Consider the following 11,912-nt stretch of genomic DNA (forward strand, 5'->3'; position numbering starts at 1 on the left):
GGAAAACTCAAAAACATTTATTTTGTTCTTTATGACTATTCATAGCTAAACCCTTTATTTCGGTTAAGGGATAATTCAAAGGCAGGAATCTTCAAGTATTGTGAGATCGTTTCTCTTCTAGTATTTTCTCTTTATTCATATCATTTATTTATTCACTGTGTTTAGGGATTTTATCTCAATTGTTAGTTTGCTTTTGAATGATACGACTGATTGTTCATTTGATTAAACTGGCTTATAGTTGTCTGATTAAACTAGATAATCATCGAGTCATTATTTAGTTAAATCTGAGTTAGTAGCAATTGATGCTATAAAGTTGAAATCTAGATTGTATTTGGGGATAATCAGATTGACAAACTGAGAACTCCCCATGTGACATTAATACATGTATTTTCGACTTTATCACATCAAGTGAATGAGTAATTAAGTTTCTGAATCGATATCGCTGAGAATCGGTTGGCTTAGTTTAGGTTCTTCTAATTCCTAACGCTGTTAACGGGTTGAATCTTAGCCGTTGAGGTAAGGTTATTCGTTAATTAGGAGTTAACTACAGTCTTACTTGGTTAATTCATTACTTAGGAAGAATATACCAAACTAGTCTGATATCGATATCGCTGAGAATCGGTTGGCTTAGATTAGGTTCTTCTAATTCCTAACGCTGTTAACAGGTTGAATCTTAGCCGCTGAGGTAAGGTTATTTATTAATTAGGAGTTAACTACAGTCTTAGTTAATTCATTACTTAGGAAGAATATACCAAACTAGTTTGATATGCAATCTAGAAGAAACATCATTCCTGTCAATGATCAAGACTAACTGAATTCCTTGCCTGAGAATCCCTTAGCTGAAATTCTAATTAATCATTTTATTCAATTTCAACTCAACTTCATTACTTTTGTTAATTTAGCAATCATCTATTCCAATCCCCCCCTTTTTACTTTTTATTCATTTGCTTGGTTATATTTACAAATTAGATCAGTATTAGTCCTTTGGGTACGACATTTGCTTACCCTTGTGCAAGCCTAAGGGCTGTGAAGTTATATTTTATTTTTGGTGGATTCGACAACCGTCAAATTTTGGCGCCGTTGCCGGGGACTAATCTAACTTGATTTAATTCCATATATGACCAGGTCTGAAAACTCGAAGCAACTTCTTTTTGAATCAGAAATTGAATTGCTAGCAAGAAGACTTCGTAAAGAAGTGAGGTTGCAAAAATTACAAGGGGCTGAAACTTCCAGTTCTAGTGAAGAAAATGGAATTTCCAGCGAGGAAAATGAACCATCTGAAGTAGAAACAATGGCAAAACGAACTTTGAGGCAACTGTTGAAACACCTTTCCAACATGATTTTGATTTGACAAAATTATTTAAGTTAATCCATGATTAAGACAATTAAATTTAAGTGCTTTGATTTAATTGTACTAATGCGTTTGTTCAATATTAAGTATAAAAATATTTATAAGATCAGGAATCAAGTTAGACAGAACATAGTCAGCATGATAACATAGCACGGGCTGAGTAAAGAATAACTTAGTACAAAAGAAGGAAAGTCTTCTTCAGAACCGAAGCTTACAAATGAAGCTGAGGAAAGAGCAACTCAGCATAAAAGAAGAGAAGTCTTCTTCAGATCTATATCTTGTAGAACGAAGCTGACCGTGGAAGCTGAGTGAAAGGCAACTAAGCATCGGAATTGGCGATAAAAGACAACGGTTATCAAAGTCATGCGGAGTAATTTTAAGTCAGCACCAATGATCCGTTTGCAAAAATACAAGATCCGACAACTGTTTGCACCAATAATAGAAACCTTGGAATTACGCAAAAAGTTAATTTCGAGATGCATGGGTCAAATTTCCGCTGGCTAAATGACGAAACCTGCACTACAAGACAAACTTGCGAGAAGAAGACAAGCCTGGCACCTGCGGAATTCAGACGACAGGATTGGCCTGCAAATCTGAAGCTGACCAGAACATGTCGCATGAAAAAGTCGTTTGAATCCAACGGATAATTTCGGATTCAAATCATTTCTGCTTTAGACCTCAACTATAAAAGGACAAGTACACTTCTTGGATCTATTGCCGAAAGACAAGTGAAAAAGAGCATACATACAAAGCACATCAAAACAAGAAAAGATCTTCCACCAAATTTCTATCTCTGTGTAAAAGCTAGAGTGATTTTTGTAATCATCTAAAGTGTTCTTTGTCTGAAAAAGAACAATTCTGTATCAATTGTAAAATTGAGAGGGTAGTGCTGAGTACTCGGTTTTAAGTACTCAGTGGTAGAGAAATCTAAGTGTTCGGTTATAGCACTTAGTAGGAGTTGAGTAGACGAATAGAGGACGGTACTCTTGCATATTCAACTGCCTTGTAAACGGTTTGTGCTCTACCTTTAAAGAGCTCAGTATTGGATTTAAAAAGCCCGGAGGGATTCTGGGGACTGGACGTAGGCGGAGAGGCCGAACTAGGATAAGTCGTGCTGAGTAATTTCTAACTCTCCCTCAATATATATCTGTATGTGTTACTTGCTATATTTACTCAGTATATAAATTGTTTAAGCTGGCACTGAGTAAATCAGAGTGATGAGTTGGAAACTGACCACAAAAGTGTCATTTCCCAACTCGCAAGTAAAACAGCTCTAGTCAGTATCTGACTAAATCTGTCTTACACCTCACTCGGCCGTGCTGACCAAAGCTGAGTTGTAAAACTCAAAGAATTACATTAAGCCAGCATAATTAAAACGAAAAAGTTATATTAGTTCCTAACCCCCCCTTGGAACTAATCACACGGGACCAACAGCAACTTCATGCACCTCAAGCTGATCAACAACCCTTGTGCGTCACATATCCAAACCTGGATGCGGCATTTGAGCTTAAGTCACGGTTGATCCATTACTTGCCTAAATTCCATGGGATGGAAAGTGAAAACCCTCACAATCATCTAAAAGAGTTTCATGCTGTCTGTTCAGGTATGAGCCCACAAGGAATTACTGAGGAACAAGTAAAATTGAGAGCTTTTCCTTTTTCTTTGCAGGATGCAGGTAAGGACTGGTGTCTCAACCTACCCTCCGGATCGATCACAACATGGGTCGGCATGACTCAAGTATTCTTGGAGAAATATTTTCCAGCCTCACGTGCATCGATGATGCGTAGAGAGATCGGCGGTATCAAGCAGAAGGATGTTGAAACACTCCATGATTATTGGGAAAGGTTTAAAAGACTATGTGCGAGCTGCCCCCAACACGGGATAACTGAACATTCTCTTGTTCAGTATTTCTATGAAGGAATGTTAAGCATGGAAAGGAGGATGGTAGACGCTGCTAGTGGGGGAAGCCTCATTGACAAAACACCAACTGCAGCTAAAGAGCTAATAAGGAGTATGGCAGCCACGTCCCAACAGTTTGGGAAACAACAAGAGCCTCCACGAAAAACATATGAGGTAAGCATCTCATCCATTGAGGAAAAACTTAATGCTCTGACATCCCTTGTTCAAAATTTGGTTGTAGGGACAGCGGTTCAAGCCAAGGCGTGTGAGATTTGCACAGTTATTGGACATGCCACAGACGAATGTCCCATATTGCACGAAGGTACACCGGAACAGATCAATGCCGTCCTTGGACATTAGGGACAGCCTCCATGGAAGTATGATCCATACTCGAACACATATAATCCTGGACTGCGGGATCATCCGTACCTCAGCTACAAACCGCAAAGTAATGTTGAGGGATTTAATGATGTTTTTAGCTTCTTAAAAATAGATCCGGACTCAAGCGAATGAGATGACACATGTGTTAGCACAGTCTTCTCGTTTATCCACTTGCCTTTTATTTTTTTTAATTTATTACCGAGTTTTATTTCTGTTTTATTATTACAATTTTGCTAAGATTTGGCTCATTAAGTTATGGTTATCTTTGATTAAAAAAAAAGATCCGGCTTAATATATCATCGGGTCCATGAACTTGTCCAAAATATTAGATTGGCTCCCTGAACTTTGCAAATGTCTCACCAACTCCCTAAACTTGTCCATAAAAGTAGATTAACTCCCTAAACTTTGCAAGTGTCTCTCCAACACCCTAAACTTGCTTATTCTGTAACAACTAAGTACAAAAACTTATTGACCCTAAAATAAAAAATACGTCTTCATCTATTCGAGAGGTAAATTTTTTGCTTCTCCTACCTTTCAACTTATTATAAGAGTTAGTGTTCCAGGTTTGAGAGATTGAATGGATGAGGATTGATAGTTACTATTACAGTTTTTGTATTTAGTTGTTACAAAATAACCAAGTTTTGGGAGTTTGTGAGACACTTGCAAAGTTCAATGAGCTAATCTGTTTTTATGGAAAAATTTAGGGAACTAGTAATACGAAATAAGCAAGTTTAGGAAGCTAGTAAAACACTTATAAAATTAAAGAAATTAAATTATTATTTTAGACAAGTTCGGAGAGCTTGTGATATATTAGAGCACCCACAATGGGTGTCCCACTTGAGAAAAGTAATACAAAAAAAACTGAATTAATGCATTGGAGAGAGGTGAGTTAAATGAGAAGAGAAGTGAGCTGAATCAGAATTGTGATGCGGAAGAAAGGACAAACAATCATCCATCCCATGTGTGGAACAGCAGTGCACTTGCGGTTGAGATGTCGCCTGCTGAGGCGCGTGTGATACAAGCACATTTAAAGCGGTTCAGTTGCAATATGTGACTGATTCATTTTTTTTTAATCACAAAAGAAAAAGAGTTGAATATATCCGGCTGTGTTCACCAAAACATTATTTTTTATATTATATTTTCATATATCAGTTGCAATGCTCTTCAATTTGAAAAAAAATTTAAATATATATAAAGGTAACTTTTTAAATTTTTTGAAAAATTCCTTATAAATACCCAACCCATTTATACAACTAAAACACACCTAAATACTATATTTTGCATATTTAGAAGAATGGATAAACGTCAACGTAGTAAAAAATCATCGCAGAAAAATCTGTATTCCGATTCTCAACACTCTAGTACTTTCCAAATATCAAATCGAAATACATCGAACATGCAAATATCTCTCATGAGGGGTTCTCCACAACCCGTATTTCCTCATAATTACGGTCATTTTATGTCAAACTCTCACAACTTCTACCATCTCGATATCCATTACGCCAATATAACCAAATTTAACGATATCCATTCGTGCTTTTATGTATTTTTTCGTTTTTAAATCTTGTATTTTATTCCGTTTCGTATGTTGCGTGTTCTAATGTCATTGTTTTTTTTATCGTCCCTTGTTTCGTGCTTTTAATGTAATTTCCTCGTTTTTAAATCTTGTATTTTATTCCGTTTCGTATTATCGTGTTTTATTTCAATAAAAAAATATCATTTGTGATATATGTTGTTTTTTGCAATTAATTATATTTTTTAATTAACTATTTTGATTCAAAATAATTATAGATATAATTGATATTTATTTTTTTAACTAATTTATAGATTAATGGAATTATTTAGATTGAATGATGAAATAATTAGATTAATTATTTGGTGGAAAGAAATAACAATTTGTTTGAAATGTATAAGAGTTTTATGACAAATGGATCCTACGTAAAAAAAGTGATACAAATGGGTGTAATAGAAAGGTAGTTGAGTGTATTAGATTTTTTTTTAAAAAAGTAGATTTTTTTTTGGATATGATACAATAAAAATGTATCACCCCTTGTGGGTGCTCTTAGGAGAGCTTAGGCCAATAGATCCAGTTTCCTCGTATGACTCCGACCGACATGCTCAATGCTCATCATGCATCCACTACATCCCCAAAATCTATCGCTGTCTCCCATGCACGTGCTCCGCAAGTGACCTCCATCACTATTTAATCATTTTCTTTGAATATTAATTAAATAAAATACTATTGTGTCTAATCTCTCCTTTTAAGATTATTAATATATAATACTTTTCTTAAAAAAAATATATATAATATTTTATATTATTAACGCACTTTTTTAAGAATTTTTTCTTATTTATATAGTTATAACATTGTAATAAACATCCTTCAAAAAAAAAAAAAAATTGTATGGCCAAAATATTTGGGTAACTTATATCCATGGTCATTGAACTTTATCCATTTTAATATTTTTGTTCATTGAACTTCAATTCTTAACAGTATGACTACTGAACTTTATATTTTTAACATCGATGGCCACTCAATACCTTAAAACGACCGTTGACATCCTCAAAATAAAAAATTCAAAGAATTAATGATATTCTAAGAAATTTTAATTTTTGAAAGCTTTAATTCAAAGAGTTAAATGATCACTGATGTTAAAAAATGTAAAATCTAGTGGTCATACTGTTAAGAATTAAAGTTCAATAGTTATGATGTTAAAATCGATAAAGTTCAATGGCCACGAGTGTAATTTACCCAACATTCTATGTATATTATTTGGAGTAAAATAAAAATTGAAATCACCGTAGAAAAAGCGGATACTGTACATGTGAAATAATAATAATTTTGTAACCTTTTTTTTATAAATTCTGGCAAATCACACGTGTGATGGCATGCAATGATACACCTACAAAATGAATAATTAATTAATCAAACTAATTAAATAAAGTAGAAGAAGCGACATGATGATTTGATTCAAAATAGTAGTTTCCCTTTTTCACTCTCCCACAAACTTTGGAAAACCCAATAATAATTATACTAATAATCACTTTACTTGGTGCTGGAATGCTTTCTAATCACTGCACGTGCGGCTCTACTCAACTAAACTCTCTTAATCAAAATCTACTCTTAGCTGTTATAATTACATTAACCGTTAGTTTTTTACTTAGCTGATTTGATTACTAAGGGGTAGTTGTTTGTATAAAATGATAAATAAAGACATAGGCCCTGTTTGGGAATTAGCTGTTAGCTGATTACATTAGCTGTTAGCTATTAGCTGATTATATTAGCTGATTTGACTAGCTGATTTGATTAGCTGTTTGTGTAGACCTCTTTGCTAAAAATTAGCTGATTGATAATAGCGGTTTGTGCAAAAAGACGAATAAGAGCATTAATTTTGACGCAGGAGAAGAGGGAGTCTATCTATTAGGGTTAAAGAAGTCCATTAATTTTAATATTGCAAAACGCTAATTGAAAAAGCTCATTTTAAGAGCTTTTTCTAAATTAGCGTTTTCATCCCAAACCTCTCTCCACCAAACACTCCAATTAGTGGTTTCAGTGGTCAAACCTCTAAAGTTGGTCAAAACCGCTCTTTTTATCCCAAAACGCTCTTTACCAAACAGGGCCATAGTAAAACTTTTATTTGGGCTAAATTTTGTAAATAGGGAAAAAATATTATTCAAAAGAGATTGAGCAATAAACTAATCGAAAAACATCTTAAAATCAGTTTTTTCAATATCAGTTTTTTTTTTTTATCTAATAAGCTCTTTTAAAATATATGTTCATCAAAAACCCTATTATTAGAGATTTGAGTAGTCAAAACTTATAAAATAGGTCAAACCTCTAATTTTATCCCAAAAGGCGATGTTTTAAAAACCGGACCGAACGTCGAACCAGATTAACAACTGGGTCAAGGGTCAATTGGTTCAACCGGTTGACTCAGATTGATTGAACCAGATGACATCATAAATAATATATATATTTTAATTTCATTTAAATTATAAAATTTATTAAGAGTTTAAAATTTTATTTTATGTATATTTAAAATTAAATGCTTGATTAAAAAAAAAATTAAAAACTAAATTAACCTTGTTTATATTTCAAAGATTAATTAAGTTTTTAATAATATTTATCAAAATATATAAAAAATTAATACTAAATAAAATTTTAAATTTTAAGTATTAGTATAATATATAAGTATATAGTGTTGTTTTTAATCACAAGTTGAAAACTAGCTTAGTAGTAAGATGTATTTAGTGGTCCTAAGGGCCTAGGTTTGAATCTCACTTACAACATATTTTTTTTTAAGTTAAACATGTGTGACTAGCTAACCAGACCAAACTCTCTACCCGACTGGTTCAAGCGGTTCAGTCCAATTCGTTGAACATATTAAAAACCAGTATCAACCGGACCAGAAACCTGGTCGGTTCATGATTAAACCGATCGAACCAATTGGTCCGGTCTGATTTTCATAACATTACCAAAAAGCTCTTTACCAGACAAGATCAAAATCAAAATCTTAAGTTTATTATAAAAAAAAAAAAACTTGAGTTAGGCTTATCCAAAAAGCTGGTAGCTAAGCAATTTTACCTCTAACTTTGACAAGTTTGGTCAATTTCAGACATTATTATAAAACATAGATATTTTGTTCTTATTTTGCACCAGTTGCATATGAGTTGAAAAAAATTATATTTTTTGTGATTTAATAATATAATTGAAGATTAATATTTATAAATTCGCTAAAATATTTTGAATTTTTTTATCCAACTCGTACAATAGACATTGTGTTTATAATTTTTTTTTATTTTTTTTTCACGTCTAATATTATGTTTATGATCTGTTACTAATGGCTCATAAAATGACTTACATGTGAGGTGTAGATTACAAGATTCATGATCAAGAAGACAGTTTGATGAAATTATTTCTCAAATTGATTCAACTTGACAACATTAAAATTGCTCTTAGCTGTTAATTTTAAAAATAAAATTGCACTATTTTAAATATTACGGGTAAAATTATTCATGGCTGTAAATATTACGTTATTTTACACTTTATTAAATAAAAACATAAGAAATATAATAATTGCACGTGTGCTTTGACCCATAATGTAATTGGGCCTCACATGGGCACCCATGTGACCCAAAATACAATGAATTGGTATGGTAAAGCTGCGAACAAAGCATCAATCAAAATTAAAAAAAAAAAAAAAAAAAAAAGTATTTTTTGTTATGGTTTTTATTGCTCTTTATTGTCGTTTTTTTTTTCATTTTGTAGGTCTCATTCTGACTTTAGTCTATATGGATGTGAGATTTTATTCGTCCTAATTTTTGTGTTGTCTTTGTACCTTTTAATATAATAAAATGATACGTGGCACTTTCATAAAAAAAAATCACAAAAAGAACTGTTTAGCAATATTCGGACCAGACCGACTGGTTCGACCGAGAACCAATCAGGTTTTCAGTCCAAGTATATCTAGTTTGTTGAATCTGCAACAAACCGGAGCAAATTGGGATTGAATCGGAAACCGATGCAACCGAGTTTTAAAAAAAATTACACTAAGAAAAACCGAAAAAAACGCAAAGGTATTTTAAGGTAAAAAATAATGGAACGAAGCAAAAGTAGATTGATCCAAAGAACTCTATTTCGATGCGGCATTGATGGTGCACCCCTAATCATATGGTGTTTCAACTGCACCCATGCATGTGAGAGAATTTTCCCTTAGTAATTTGTTAATTATCAACTAATGAAAGTTCTTATTTCTTTTCTAAGTGGGATGACGGAGCTTAGTTTATTTTTATCATTTTCAAAACCATTTCAAGTGGTTTATTTTGAGAATCAATTTTTTATTCACCACTTCACCGTTTTGAGTTTATAATATACGTTAGAAATGTCACACTCGACCTCCTAAACGACATCATGTATGACGATGAGAGAAAATAACAAACGTCTATGGATCTAAAGGACGATTCTAATTTCCAAAAAAAATGACCCTTAACTTATTACCATAAGAATCACTATAGATAACAAAATTTATTTTTCTTCATCTATAGCCACCAAACTATTCCCGAAACCACATTCATTAATTCAGTAAAATTATCAAAATCTATATTTCTTTCACTTAATTCCTACAAATAATAGTTGAAGTTATAGTGAAACATTTATTCTAACTATTTAAAAGTTATCTACCTATTTGACTTTGGACTTGATAATATTTATCAACCTTGCAATGTATCTCCATAATTGAGAATCAAAACTACGTAATTCTATCGAATTTTTATTCGAAACTAATTTTCGTCTATACAATTCATCTTTCAAAGTTACGTGTTACATTATTCACGGTATATTTAACTCTATATTTTCACTATTTATGTTCATCGGTATATGTGTGTAAATACAGTATTGCTCCCGACTCAGACATTTTAATTATCTAATAACCCCAAGTAATTAATTAATTTTAGATAATTTACTTAAAAATAGTTTTATATGTTTAACTAAAAGGACAATAAAAAGTGGTCAAAACTCTTAGCTTGGTGGTTGAGAGCTTACCTATGACCCTAGAGATCATGGGTTCGAATCACATGGGGTGGGGTGGATTGATGGTTTTCCTTTCTCTTTAATGTAATCTTTTTTTGTTTAATATAAGTGCATTGCGCACAACTTAAAAAAAAAGGGACAAATCAAACTCGAAGTCTAAAACGACCTTTGTGACTAACGAATCAAACTCAAAATCTAAAACGACCCTGCTTACCAAACAAATCAAACTCGAAGTCTAAAACGACCCTTGTTACCAACGAATCAAACTCAAAGTCTAAAACAACGCTTATTATCAAACAAATCAAACTCGAAACAAATTCTAAGGCCCTGTTTGGGAATTAGCTGTTAGCTGATTACATTAGCTGATTTGACTAGCCGATTTGATTAGCTGTTTGTGTAGACCTGTTTGGTAAAAACTAGCTGATTGATAATAGCGGTTTGTGCAAAAAGACGAATAAGGGCATTAATTTTGGCGCAGGAGAAGAGGAAGTCTATCTATTAGGGTTAAAGAAGTCCATTAATTTTAATATTGCAAAACGCTAATTGAAAAAGCTCATTTTAAGAGCTTTTTCTAAATTAGCGTTTTCATCCCAAAACTCTCTCACAAACATCTCTCCACCAAACACTTCAATTAGCGGTTTCAGTGGTCAAACCTCTAAAGTTGGTCAAAACCGCACTTTTTATCCCAAAACACTCTTTACCAAACAGGGCCTAAGTCTAAACAACTCGTTTTACCAAACAAATAAATCAAACATTTTTAATCTGCAATAAACCTCTGAAAACCGGTCCAGGAGGTCATCTGCCTCCTTTATATTTTAGTCTCCTTTCTATTTTAGTCCGAACCTAAACGGGACATCCATAGGGACCTGGTGCTAATGCAATGTTTATATAAAGTGAAAATTACATAGAAAACAAATTCGAATTTTATTTTATACTGAAGTAATTCTTATATTACGTATCTTATCATTTCTTGGTTTTTCTTTATAAATATATCAAAATCTCATATTTTTATTTTTAATTTTATCCCAATTCAGTGACAATTCACACAGAGAGCCCATATCAACAAATAATGTTAATTTTTATAAACTTCCTACTACTGAGGATACATTTGCATAGGGAGTTGTTTACACCAATATAGTATCGTATATATATTAAAGCATTATTTGGCCTCTAATCTATCCAAAATTTTATTATTTGACTCCTGATCTATTATTTACTCACATTTGGCCATATGATCTATCCCAATTGGTGAAATTCCACCCAATTTGTATTAAAATTAACTGAATCGTTGTCTCATTGATAAGTAACGATATTTTGACACTTGAACTTAATATATTTTAGTTTAGGATTTGTTTTTATTTTTTAATCTAATTAATTATTTATACATAATGTGGCAAAAAAACTTTAAGAAACATCATTTGTTAAGTTCAAGTGTCAAAATATCGTTACTTGTAAATGAGATACGATTTTGTTAAGTATTCATATAAATTGGGTGAAATTTCACCAATTGGGATAGATCTGGGATAAAATATGATTAAATAATACGTCAGAGGCTAGATGATAAAATTTTGTATTGGTCAGGGCGAATAATATTTTAAGCCATATATATATATTATATATAGTCAAATTTAAAGATTTCAAAAGTGTTTGGAGGTAAGTATTGGAGTATGAAATTTCATTCAAACATGTTTACAAAATATTTCCATAAAAAAAAAACATGTTTAAAAAATATTAGGTTCCAATTTAAAATTC

This window comes from Euphorbia lathyris, chromosome 2 (genome assembly GCF_963576675.1).
Source record: "Euphorbia lathyris chromosome 2, ddEupLath1.1, whole genome shotgun sequence".
In the NCBI taxonomy this organism is placed as follows: Eukaryota; Viridiplantae; Streptophyta; class Magnoliopsida; order Malpighiales; family Euphorbiaceae; genus Euphorbia; species Euphorbia lathyris.